Consider the following 13,970-nt stretch of genomic DNA (forward strand, 5'->3'; position numbering starts at 1 on the left):
TTCCGTACGAACCCTGATAGTTAAATTAATTTCCTGTGTTCCAACAACATTCTTATAAGAGTATAATTTTGTCATCTTGTTTCATACAGCACCATCACAATTTTTTTTCCTTTTTTAAGTAAATTTCCTTTTTCTTTTTATGTAAGTAACATCAAGAAGGAATTTACTATAAGAAGAAATAAAAAGGCGTCCGGTGCGCGCGTGATAGTCGACAATCCCCCCTCATGGGTGGGGGGAGGCTGGAAACCAAGGCGGGACTTAATATTTTATCTTACTCAATGTTTTCCACCATCTATCTCTTTTACCTTTTCGTTAAGCCTTGGTTTGGTTTCTAGAACTCTCGAAATCATAAGTATACTACACTTGATTCGATTTAGAAACAATTATGGAACAAACGATTTATACGTAGAGACACGTATTCAAAATCCATTAAGTTAGGTTCAAAATCTTTAACTAAATTGTTAATGGCAATTAAAAACCATTCGCGTACCGTTTCAGCAGAATCAGGACCGCTGGCAGTGGCAGCCTCCATTTTCTGTTTACTTTGCTCGAGTTTTTTTTTCTCTATTCGGAATACGTCATTTGCGTCTGTATGACCTGTCCCCAGGGGATCCAATAGGAAAGCTCAGAGCAATGACGGACATGGAAGGGGTGGGGCTTATTTGTCCGCTAACACCGGCGTAAGAGTAGAAGCGTAAAATCTAGTGACTTAGGCATTCTTATAGTAAATAAATTCTTGGTAACATAAATAATTTTTTTGTAAAAATCATTATTTTCTTTTTTTAAAAAATCATAATTTCATTACTTAAAAATAATAAATATTTCATTACTTAAAAATAATAAATATTTCATTACTTAAAAATAATAAATATTTCATTACTTAAAAATAATAAATATTTCATTACTTAAAAATAATAAATATTTCATTACTTAAAAATAATAAATATTTCATTACTTAAAAATAATAAATATTTCATTACTTAAAAATAATAAATATTTCATTACTTAAAAATAATAAATATTTCATTACTTAAAAATAATAAATATTTCATTACTTAAAATTAATAAATATTTCATTTTGTAAAAATCATTTATTTCATTCCCTGAAAATAATAAATAATACATTTTGCGAAAATCATTAAAATCCATAAATCCTCTTTTTATTTATCATTTAAATCTTGTCTATCTGCATTCCAATTTTTAATTCATACAAAGGGGGGGGCTAGCAATCACTAAGCAATTTTATTTAATAATTCCAAATTTATTACTCTTAATCATTGTAATATTTAATACTAGATGTTTTTAAATGTAATATAATTCTAATGATTAATTAGAACGCAAACCCACACTATCTTACACATTCAACACCTAAATTTGAGTAGAAATGTCATATTTGTGATATTGTTAAGTTTGCTTAATAACGTTTTGTGCTGTGACGGGACTAGGAAATCCAATTTCAACCTAATTTCCAAGATTTAATGTTTTTTCTGGGTGCACGGCAGTGCCCCCGCCAAGTTGTCGTGCACTACCAGCAATCCTTTACCCGAAACATTTCAGCCTCATTTTGACCCCCTCTTAACTCGGTACTGGGGAATAGTACACCACTCATATTTGCACCTCAAGGGCACAGTGTTAATCCTAGGAAGTCCTCCAACTTCCAGCTTTCTAACTCATTTGGTTTCTGTGATAATCCTATGTGAAAATGACACATTATGAGACTGACTGACTGACTGACTGACACATCATCAAAACCTCTAGGGCATTTCCGGTGGTGCTAGAATGATGAAATTTGACATACTTGTACCACTAAGCATACAAGCAAAGGGAAAAGTCCCAAAAGCGGGAGTTTCCCCCTTTTAGCCCCTGAAATGGGGGTTTAAAATTAGAGTCATCATCTAAACCTCTAGGGCACTTCCGGTGTTGCGGGAATGATAAAATTTGGCATACAAGTAGGACTTAGCATACAAAGAAAGGGAAAAGTCCCAAAAGCGGGAGTTTTCCCCTTTTAGCCCCTGAAATGGGGGTTTAGAATTAGAGTCATCATCTAAACCTCTAGGGCACTTCCGGTGTTGCGGGAATGATAAAATTTGGCAGACAAGTTTGGCTTAGCATACAAAGAAAGGAAAAAGTCCCAAAAGCGGGAATTTTCCCCTGTTAGCCCCTGAAATGGGGGTTTTATAATTTATATCCCCTCGTAATAGGACATTATAATTTAATTTTTTCGTCTTTTAATATTAATATTTTTTACTAATATGATTCTTTCGTATTATTGCAAAATTTATGTTTTTTACATAATGTTTTAGTAATTAAATTTTTTTCTCATTTCCTTTTCATTTCGTCTGAAATGGTTCTAAGCGTGTTTTGATTCATTTAGTTTTTCTTAAATCTATTCTGTTGATTAAAAGTGTTACTTGCCACAATATTGTGTTCTTCGAATAGAATTACGGTTAACAATTATCACAGCCTGAGAAAAAAAAAGAAAGTTGAATGCAAAAAAGTTGAAAAAGGCAAAGCCAAGTAAAACTCTTGGAAAGAACAAATAAAAATCTAAAAGTACAAATGTTTATTTCACTTCATAATCCTACTTCTATAAATCTACAAGAACATGCACGTACAAAAAGGAGTGAAATCTCACCAAAAACATCTCTGTAAAAATATGCCAAGTTGTTTGGCCGTAAAAAGAAGTGAGATCTAAAATACGGCCAAGTTATTATCTCCAGGTGAACCAACATTTTATTCGACTTAAAACTTCTCAAGAATGTTTTTCTGACTTGGCCATTAGCATTCCAAACTTGCATCCTTCTTCTTTGCACCCGTGAAGGTTAATAACGGAAATTACAAGTTTAACCACAAAGGCTTATCAAGAATATTTAACCAATTTGATTTAATATTTTAATTTCGATCCATATCCGGAATTAAACGAATCCTTGATATGGAGATAATAACTTGGCCGTATTTTAGATCTCACTTCTTTTTACGGCCAAACAACTTGGCATATTTTTACAGAGATGTTTTTGGTGAGATTCCAAAATACTTAGTAGTAGTATAAAATGTTAGCGGTTAATAGTTACAATCTGGGGTTCTCAGTTCAGTTCAGTTATAACTGAAAACTGAACTGATCAGTTCGGTTTCCTGGCTAAACCGAACTGATAATTTCAGTTCAGTTTCAGTTCTTGAAAATCTCAACTGAAAAGTTTCAGTTCAGTGTCGGTTTTAGTCCAAAACCGATTTGAACCGAACTGTGGGATACCTTAAACTGCAGACGTTAAATTTAAAATAATGTATTATTCATGCGTTGTAGGAATAATGTGGTAATAATAATAGTTGTATTAAAAGAACAATTATGGTTAGAATCCATGAAATATTATCATCGAAAAAAAGAGATCTTTGAAGTTAATGAGTGGGTTTGCGCATGGAGGAGAGTACTATTTCGTGTCGTGTATACGAATTGCAAGTTTGAATTTTGGTTTCAGTTTATGGTAGGCCAATTACTAATCCTCCAAAATTCAGTTAAAATAACAAGAACTATTCGAGATAGTTTATATTCGTTTAGCACCATAATTATTTTCAAATATAAATTTCACAGACGACTTGCAGTCTATCAAATAAAAAACGTTTGAGTAGGTAATGGTTATACAACTCGTCTATTACATTGATTGTTTCTCGTTTCATCGTTTATTTACTTCAGGTTATTTATAGGAAATTAATTCCGACCTATAGTTGGTTACTAGGCCTACATTGGTATTGTCAAACGTTCACAGAGAAAAAAGGAATATTGCCAGATTTTAAATATTAGGAAGTAATATAAAGCAAATCGGTAAATGAATTAAAATATTTTGGTGATAGACTTTCAATGAAAATCGCGGGTTCCTTACAGGCGAGGACGTTTCTCTCGTCAGGACTATCCTTTCAATAAAGTGGAAAAGAATCCAAATATATTATTATAAAAGCTCAAATGGCGAAAAGTACACGAAATTATAATTTTCCGTGAAAAATGGTTGGAAATAATACAGCATTTGGCAACACTCAATAGGCATCTTTAAACCAATTCTTACTGGCCTACATTTTGGTAATTCAGAAGATTTTTATTAATTCAGCGTAACAGGGATGCTTCAGGACTCTTAAAATGGACAAAATATTCCCCAATAAAATCCATGAATTATGTTTAAAACTTAACTGATATTTCTCTTCCAAATTAAATAAAAACATTTTCTTATAAATAAAACCGTTATATTTTTGTTATTGTAGCGTGTTATATGTAATTAAGAGGACCCTACACGCTCGAAAATTTGCACAGAAAAACGTTGGGCCCGTTGTTTAAGTTACAAAGTAAAAGTAAAACCTTATCCAGACTAACATTTGTGTAAAGTTCAAATATAATGCCACAATATGTTTTAGGAAATGGAACCCCATTCTCGGTTATTTTTGAAAAATATTTGCGTAATAAACTGAAAATATACATTGAATAAGTCTTTTTATTGCTCATAATGTAATTCAAACAATTGAACAATATTTCGCTTTCGAATAACATTAAAGTCTGTTTTTTTCGACGCGTTTAGGCAATAAAATTTTACCCGGTCGATGGATTCAATATCAACACTTTTAATGTGACCAAAGTATATTCAATATACTTGACTAAATCATGTGTAATTTTATCAATATATTTGTCCAATAAAGTTTTAGGGTTTTTTTCTTCTAAATATTAGGCATTCAACATCATGTAGGATTTTTATTTGCACAATTAGTGAAAAGTTTTTGGGATTAATCTGTAAGATCAAGAATTTTAAAGATGTCCCCCATTTAATTTGTGCAAAAGGTTACCCCATTTCACCCAATTTAATTCCATAATACCCATTTACCCAAATCTCATTCATCCCAATTCCCAGTTCTCATATTCCAATTAACACAAAATAGCATACCAAAAAAGACTCAAATAGAGTAGAATTTGATGGGTTTATTTATTTTTTCATTCCATAAGGGATACATTTTAATCCATTTTAAAGCCCCATTTGATAATTTCTAGGAATTCTTCGGCGGTTTTGGTTCCGTTTTCAAGTTGCCACTAGTGTCACTTCTTCACTAATCTCAAACGTATCCCGAACCAAACCCAACCAAACATAACCCAACCAAAACCAAACCAAACATAACCCAACCAAAACCTAACCAAACATAACCCAACATAACCCAACCAAAACCAAACCAAACCTAACCTAACCCCATCTCAGAAAAAGGTATTTAAATATCTCTTACGTACTTTGTTAAAAGAATCCAGTGGCTTTGAAATAACTCTATCCTTCATAATCAACTTGCATTCCGCTATCGGGCATCGCCAGTATTTGGGATTTTGAACTGTGCTTTTTATCGTCATTATCTGACCATGAATTACGGGGGCATAGTTCTCTTTTGAAGTTTTAAGCCATTCGACTTCCATATTTAATAAACTACACTGATCAACAGTCTCTTGTATACTAATTTTAAAAAGCTTATTTTAAATTATTGGTTTTTTAAAGGAAAATACGAATTAATTAAACGGGTATGTTTTTTGTGCCAACTTCTGTTTTATCGCCTTTTGTGGCAAACGGGAATTGGGAGAAATACATTTGGGTGAAGCAGGAATATACGATTTGGGTTAAATACTACTGATTGGGGGATATAGGGGGACACAGTGCAGAATATTGAGCGTGTTAAGGCCGAGTTAGACTAGAGCATAAAGAGGTAAAAATATTGATTTTTATCGCTGCTATATTTGTAGAGTTTTGAGAAATAATGATGAAATGTATATTGTATAAAAATGTTGAATAGGGAAACTCACTTTTAATTTCCATTAAAATGCTATTTTATATGGTTTCAAACCTGCGAATGAGCTTGTTAAAAAAATAGATTAGAATTCTTAGATTTCAGAACTATTTATTAAAGAAATGTTTATAAATAATTCAGTATATTTTTTGTTTCTTTTTCACGATTTCCGTTGAACTTTTAGAGCTTGTTATTCGTTTGGACATATTCTTGATACTTAAAAAATAATCTGTCATGGATAAGCGAGTTTTAATGAAAGTCGTGTTGTTAATGGTAAGTACTCTTATCAGATCATCAAAGGTATCAAATATGTATATCATACGACATTTTAAAATTTCGCGTTTTATAGCGACATCGCTATTAAATATCTCTTAATTCTCATGAACCAAATTGACCAATTCAAAATTTTGCTTGGTATTTGTGGGGTTGGTTAGAACCACCTAGACCAGTTTTCAGTATCGACAAAAAAGCGAGATTTGAAAACTTTATTTTTAATGAGACTAAAGTTTAGAGAAGTCACTAGAGTTTAGGCTGATCTATTTTTTGGAAATAGCTGTATTTTTGCAAACCCTGGGTATTTAAAGTTTCTTAGCATTTTACTGCAAAGTAAGATTTTTCTACGCGATAGCGCCTTCCTTCGATAATAGGAATGACAAGTGCAAAGTGTTCTTGCCATATGCACTATGTTATAAAGTATCGATATTTCGGCAAAAGTTCCACAAGTCTCATAGTTGCAATATTTATGCTTGTTCGACTTCTACAGAGTTCTAGAATTTTGCCAAACTAAATAGTTTTCGGGAGCGCCATTTTCGGCCAAGTTAGCCTCCTGGTAGGTGGGTTTTGACGTTTGTAATGTGTAAAGAGATTCATTTTTTATGGTATGTTAAAAGTTCCATTATGAAGTATCACATAACATTGGATATACCGAGAAACAACTATCGGAAATTGCGCAAAATGGGTCATTTTTGATCAATGATTACTCTTATAAGCTCGAGTTAATTGCGACGCGCTTTCCTTTAAAATGTAGTGCAAATGTCATACTACAGAAATACCTAGAAGAATATTTGCGGTTCTTGCTGGTCTTTTAACAGTTGGTGTCCAAATGTCTTTAAAAAAATGGAACGAAATATGCAAAACGGTAAAGACTCACATAAAAATATACAGGACCTTTATGCCAGCAATAAGGACAACACAGTAACAGAATATGTTCATCAAACTTTTAATACCTGTTAGTATGATAACCTCGGATATTCCCGAAACCTACTGAAGAACATAAAGCAGAAGACTGGGGTGGCGTAGCGGTTAGCGCTTTTGTCTCGCAGCAAGAGGATCCCGGGTTCGATCCCAGACTGTAGCACCGGGTGAAAATCTGGGAACAAATCCTTCTGCGTAGAGTTTGCGAGTTCTCTCCCCACTTGCTCAAGGAGTTTTCCTCCGCGGTCTAACCCGGTTTTTCCTTTCCATCAAACTTGCAGAGGTTATCGGTAACAGGGCGCTGTCGGTTAGCTGTGGCATAGGAGCTAGCCACCACCCTCCTATGCATTGTGAAGGGACCCACCCGTAAACAAGCCACAGGCTTAGTGTGGAAACCCCTTCATAGGCAAAGCTTAGATTATTATTATTATATATGCTCACTACCGATTGTAGATTGTTTTCAGTTTGGACACCGAGTGAAGAACAGATATAAAGTAACTGATTACGGATAAACTGTTATAGTCTTATCATACCAAAATGTACTATAAAATTAGTAAGCAAACATATTCTGTTTCATCTTGAACATTAATGTTTCCCTTATTGTTGGCATAAAGGTGCTGTATGTTTTTAAGTGAGCCGTTTACCGTTTTGCATATTTCGTTCCATTTTTAATTTAGACATTGAGACACCAACTGTTAAAAGACCAGCAAAAAACCGCAAGTATCCTTCCAGGTATTTCTATAACGTGACATTTTCACTACATTTAAAGAAAAGCGCGTCGAAAATCACTCGCGCTTTTAAGAGTAATCAATGATCAAAAATGACCCATTTTGCGCAATTTTCGAATGTTTTTTCGCCCTATCTCTAATGTTAAGTGATATTTACTAATGGACCTTTTAACATAACAGAGAAATGAAGCTCTTTACTTATAAAGAAAGTTCATGCTTCTTACCATTACAAACGTCAAAACTAAATTAAACCTACTAGGTAGGCTAAATTGTCCACAATATGGCGCACCCGAAAACTATTTAGTGTGGCATCATCCTAGAACGCAGTGGAAGTCAAACAGGGCTAAATAATGTCACTATGAGCCTTGTGTAATTTTTGCCGAAATATCGGTCCTTTATAACATAGTGCATATGCGTTGACGTTTTTCGACATCAATCTTTCACTTATTAAAAGGGGACTTGTCCACTTCGAAATGCTTTCAAAAATTTACTTTCAATTGTTTTACGCATTTGTTTCCTTAGAAGCATTACAGCAACAGAACGAAAACATTTGCTTATGAAAAGTTCACCCGTGAAGATACTCTTATCAACGAATTCATTTTATATCCGACTGGAAAGTAAGTGTTTCTGGCGTTTAAAGTAATATTTTTAAAGTGGGACCTAAATTTTAATTCAAATTTAATAAAAGGGTAAATATATCGTACATTCCCGTCGTCATAAGGAACTTCGAACAGGCAATGTTTTGGTTTATGATACATTTGAAGAAAATTATATTAATTTTATATGTCATTTTAGACCGGTGATTTCTACTTGGGTCCCTTTGCTCTTCAAGTTTATGATATCCTTCGGGCTGAGTATAACCGAACTTACACACACCCATATTTTCACTCCGAACATAACATCCTGCCTTACTTCCGGGAAGACGAATACCAAATATCATTGACCGGAATTTTTGATATCTTTCGACCTTTGGTGTATCTCTTCTCTATTTCTTAATTGCCCACTAGTCACCAGCAAGCAGGGTCGGGTTTTCCCGTCAAAAACTAGGTTAGTGGGAAAAATGAGAAAAACTAGTTTTTCCCAGGACACTACAAGAAAATGGGCTTCACAGGTCTAAACCATTTACGACCTGAAAATCTTTCAAAGTTCATTTACCACAAAGGCTTATGGCATCCTAAATCCAAGGCTTGTCCTATTGAGAGTTCATTTAAAATTAAAATTAATTTATAGAAGTTTAATTTAAATATTAATTGAAAAAATATATTCTACGCGGCTCGCATCTTACTTCTTTAAAGTAGCGATACATTTTTCCAAAAAAAAAGTAAAACTAAAAAAATGTACCAAAACAATAAAACGCACCTTACCCTTATTTATGAAAGGAATAGTTTAATATTAGTTCGAAACTTCGAAAACTGGGGAGAATTGGTTTTTCCCAGGACCCTTTTAACCGGTTTTAATCTTGGTTAAAACCGGCCCTAGGGAAAATCTGCCAACCCTGCCTGCAAGTGGATGTAAAAGTCAATATAACAGAACTTGGCATTTTACCCAAAAACAGGCAGAAGCTAACCTTTTTAAAATTTTAACTGATGTATTGACTTTTTCAGGTATGGATTTTTATCAATATGTTTCTTATTTTGTTCAATTTAAAACTTTTGTTCGCGATTTGTAAACGATTGGTGCCCCGATTGGTTTCTTTAAGTGACTGTGATTTATTTATTAACAAATACGATAGTGCGCAAAAGATTCTGTGGGTCACCTACCTCGTCGGTTGTTTCCTTTTGGTTGAAGCCTTCAAGGCCAGCATGTCGACCAAATTGACGGTACAGGTGGATCGAAACAAAAATCACATGAACGATATCTTCAAATACCCTAAAACGCGCATGGTTTTTCAACACAACAATGCATTAATTGACTTTCTTAAGGTAAATAGTTGTTTCAAGTTTAGTGAGTTTTAATTCCTCGGTTTGAAAAATAAATTACTTATCATAACCCTAAAACTGGAAAGTCCGTAACCTAGGTAGAATGTAGTGACTTTTGTATTCGTTAATTACTCACACCGTGGTACAAATCTGGCGATGCGGGTTAAGACACATTTGCTCTTGTCCGAATGAAAAACCTAACTTAAAGTTCATTTTGTCATTGTTGTCCATTAAGCTCAAACTAAATTCCCTCTTCTACAGGCCAACCGTCAAGATATTTTCAAGAGTTCCAGAGAAGATTGAAGACTTTCCCGAGGAACACGGGAGAAGACGAGGATTTCGACTTCAACAACGGAAACGCAGCCTACTTTGGTAGTCTTAGTCATTTGGAGTTTTTCTGTCATTATGGTTACACCCAGAAAAAGTCATTACATTACGGAAAAGATCCTTTCTTATCGACTTATACGATTTATGAAATGTCAAATAAGGCATCGACTATTATCCAAAACGTCATAAACATGAGGTAACTTATTCCAGAAATTGTGCACTTTAGGCTCTTTGGGCACAAATTTCCCCAAAACTGTTTCAACTACTCAAGCCGAGATAAAAATTTACAAAACTTGCGAACAATTTGCATGGTCTTGAAGATAATTCCCAGCTGCCTCACGTTTTAAAGCAGCCATCCTAGTCACCCTTGGATTGCTATTACAGCTTAATGCCTAGTCCCCGAGGCATCAGTGGCGTGGGTCTCGAAATTGGGAGGGCTGAAGCCCTCCCTAAAGTATTGTGTTTCCAATTTTTCAAAACACATCACTTTTATCATGACACCCTCTTGTCTATAAGGCGAATATTAGAGTAATAAAATTAGGGAAAGTAATTAAGGACTGAACGCATGTTTTATCACAGAAGCTTTCGCATCACACAAATTAATTTTATTAGTGTGAAAATGTTTGAATATAACTTGGCATTGACTATATTAGGGATGCACCGATATATCGGTCGATTTATTGGCCTATGTTTTTTATATCGGTATCGGCCAATACCGGCTTCGTGTAATCCGATATTTCCGGGAAAAAATTTACAAGAAATAAAGTACTCAATGAATACTAATTGAAACACATCAAAAACATTTATGCCCACAATTTAACATTTGCCTTTTAAAATGCAAGGTTTTCCACAATCTCAGTTCTATGCCGTTGTTTACGACTATGAGAAAGTAATTTCCCTAGTTTGCCATACCTCCCGTAGACAATCGAAGTCGACACGGACGCTCTCTAATGTGTTTGGTGTCACTAATTTACATTTTGAACTTTTCACTTATGGTCCAAAAGTCTACTTACTACTTCATGCTGAACAAGGAAAGGAGCTGCATTTTTACTAAAAACCAAGCAAGGATTTAAGTTAGAGCACACCATTTTTAAGGAAGGGGGTTAAGGCTAAAATATGTATTGGTACCACATTAAACGAAAGAGATGTGACACGTGTCTCTAATAAAACAAAGTAAAAACGTAAATGGTCCTAAATAATGCTGATTCTACTCTTGGAAACGATATACATGGGGAAATATTATTTTTATGGGCCGATAATATCGGCCGATATATCGGCTGGACCCATATCGGTGCATCCTTAGACTATATCAGGACTATAGACTAAACTCGAGTGTGACTAGTGGGTGTGCTTAATTGAAGGGGGGGGGGGCGTTAATGGCATAATTTCAATTATTCGATTCGGAGATCCTAGGTACTTTAGTGGGTAGAGGACGTGGAGATGTTATTTTTAGACCTTGCTTCGGAAGGCAGGCGATTGAGACGAAAGGGGAAGATGTTGCCATCAGTGCTTAGGACGTTGTAGGGTAGCTATACTATAGACAAATCATGAAAATAGACTGTTACGACTGTATACATACGCTCTAGATGATATAAATATGATATAGTGTTTCTATGTGTATTTCACTTTCATATAGTAAAAACTTCAATTCACCCCAACTGAATAATTAGGAGAGGCTTTAGGTAAATATCAGGGAGCGCTTTTAAGAAATTTTAGGAGGGGCTTCAGAGAATATTCAGGGGGCTCAAGCGCCTCCAAAAAACCCCTGGCGACGCCACTGCGAGGCATTCTGGGTCTAAATTAATCAAATGTCTGTCTTTCTTGAAGTTCAGTTTTATTTTATATTTATAGAATTCAACACTTTTGGGAAACTGGACATCGTATCCGAGCGAACAAGATATCCTGCATGAAATATCTAATGGGACAGAAAAGTACGGAATTTTCGAAGATGACCTTTCAAGACATTAGCGTCGTATTTATAGTATTCGCAGCGTCAAAAATACTGTCCATCTTGTCTTTGGTCAGTAATATCTGGTATGTTAAGAAGAACACAAGGGTTTGGCCACCTGTCAGAAGAATTAGACTTAATAATTTTTTCGACTAAATGAAGGTAAATTAGCGATTAAAATTTTTGAAATTTAGATTACAGTTTTTCTGGGAAATAATGGTAAATTATTTATTCACCTGTTTGTAGTCAATTAAACCACGTTCAGTTTTGTGCTACTAATAAGAATTGTCTTTCTAGTAATAATTATTGTCTTTCTAATTCTACAGGGCCGGTAGGCCCTTGTAGATATGACTTGATACCGTTTTGTAACGTTAAAGTAAAATTCACATGCTTTTGCTAAATTTCCTATGGAGATTAACATGGGGTTTTTCGTGATTTTTCCCCACCGCTAACTTAAAAACTACAGCGAAGTTACTTTTCGGAGTTATCTTAAATTAACAATTAAGTATTCAGGGTGTGGTATCAGCCAGTTTGAACAAAACAATTAAGTCTAAGTATGTTAATTTTAGTTAATTACAGAAGTACGGCTTTGACCATCGTGATTGGACATAATAATTAGCAAGATCTCTTGGAAAACTCAGTGTTATTACGTATCTGTAGTGCAATGGTTATCACGTCCGCTTCACACGCGGAAGGTCCCAGGTTCGAGTCCTGGTAGATACATGTATTGACCATTGTGATTGGACATTAGCTAGATCTCTTGGAAAACTCAGTGCTACCACGTATCTATGGTGCAGTGGTTATCAAGTCCGCTTCACACGCGGAAGGTCCCAGGTTCAAGCCCTGGTAGATACATGTTTTAACCATCGTGATTAATTAGCTAGATCTCTTGGAAAAGTTAGACTTACCACGTGTCTGTGGTGTAGTGGTTATAATAAATATTTAACAATTATTTCACTTCACTTGAATTAATAATCTGACATAGGTAGCGTACTTTTTCCCTACTTTTATAACCATTAAACTAAGTAATATTAGAAGTTCAACAGATTGTCTAAAAAAGATGTTAAAAGCCACTGTAAATGGTGCATAAATGCCTAATATTTCCTTAATACTTGAAAATAATACTAGTAAATGGCGTGAATTGATCATAGAAATGGGGTTAAAGTACACCCTAAATGATGTCTTTTTGGCACTGGAAAAAACAGCATATATGGTGTTTGAATGCACCATTATATTTTAGAGTGCAAATGTATGACGGTAAAGCAAACATAATTATTCTAATTTTTACCTCTCCGAGTGACGGGTGTCACGGAGAGGTTCTAATTTCGACGTGTCTGTGTGTCTGTCTGTCTGTCTGTGTGTCTGTCTGTCCGTTGTTACACCCACGTGACCGCGTTCGCAGTTTGCAAATCAGAGCAAACGTGTATTCAATTTCCAGACCTCATTTACAGTCCCGGAAATTGTATTCCACTTACAGGCTATTACTCCATTGCCTGTCTAACAACTCTGTTCATTTGTCCACCCCACATGGACACCAGTCTGAACTTACTAGCTTCTAAACACCACCATCTTCTAGTCTTTCGCCCATTCCACATGGACACCAGTCTGTACTTACTGGCTTCTAAACACCACCACCTTCTCGTCTTTGTCCATTCCACATGGACACCAGCCTGTACACCTGGCTTCTAACACCACCATCTTCTGGTCTTTGTTTTTGTCCATCCCACATGGACACCAGTCTGTGCACCTGGCTTTTAACACCACCATCTTCTGGTCTTTGTTTTTGTCCATCCCACATGGACACCAGTCTGTACACCTGGCTTCTAACACCATCATCTTCTGGTCTTTGTTTTTGTCCATCACACATGGACACCAGTCTGTATACCTGGCTTCTAACACCACCATCTTCTGGTTTTTGTTTTTGTCCATCCCATATGGACACCAGTCTGTACACCTGGCTTCTAACACCACCATCTTCTGGTCTTTGTTTTTGTCCATCCCACATGGACACCAGTCTGTACACCTGCCTCCTAACACCACCATTATCCTTAAGGTTAA

At 35.1% G+C, this 13,970-nt stretch overlaps 2 non-coding genes across 2 annotated transcripts; both read left to right on the plus strand.

The window, feature by feature from the left end:
* The first annotated feature begins 12,562 nt into the window (after positions 1-12,562).
* On the plus strand, positions 12,563-12,635 carry TRNAV-CAC (transfer RNA valine (anticodon CAC)). The gene has a single exon. It is a non-coding gene; the product is annotated as a tRNA-Val (tRNA).
* Positions 12,636-12,694: 59 nt separating this feature from the next.
* TRNAV-CAC (transfer RNA valine (anticodon CAC)) lies at positions 12,695-12,767 on the plus strand. The gene has a single exon. It is a non-coding gene; the product is annotated as a tRNA-Val (tRNA).
* The last annotated feature ends 1,203 nt before the right edge of the window (positions 12,768-13,970 follow it).

The sequence above is a fragment of the Phalangium opilio genome, unplaced genomic scaffold (assembly GCF_054372755.1).
Source record: "Phalangium opilio isolate 3A_F unplaced genomic scaffold, DU_Popi_V2 ptg000026l_1, whole genome shotgun sequence".
Classification (NCBI taxonomy): Eukaryota; Metazoa; Arthropoda; class Arachnida; order Opiliones; family Phalangiidae; genus Phalangium; species Phalangium opilio.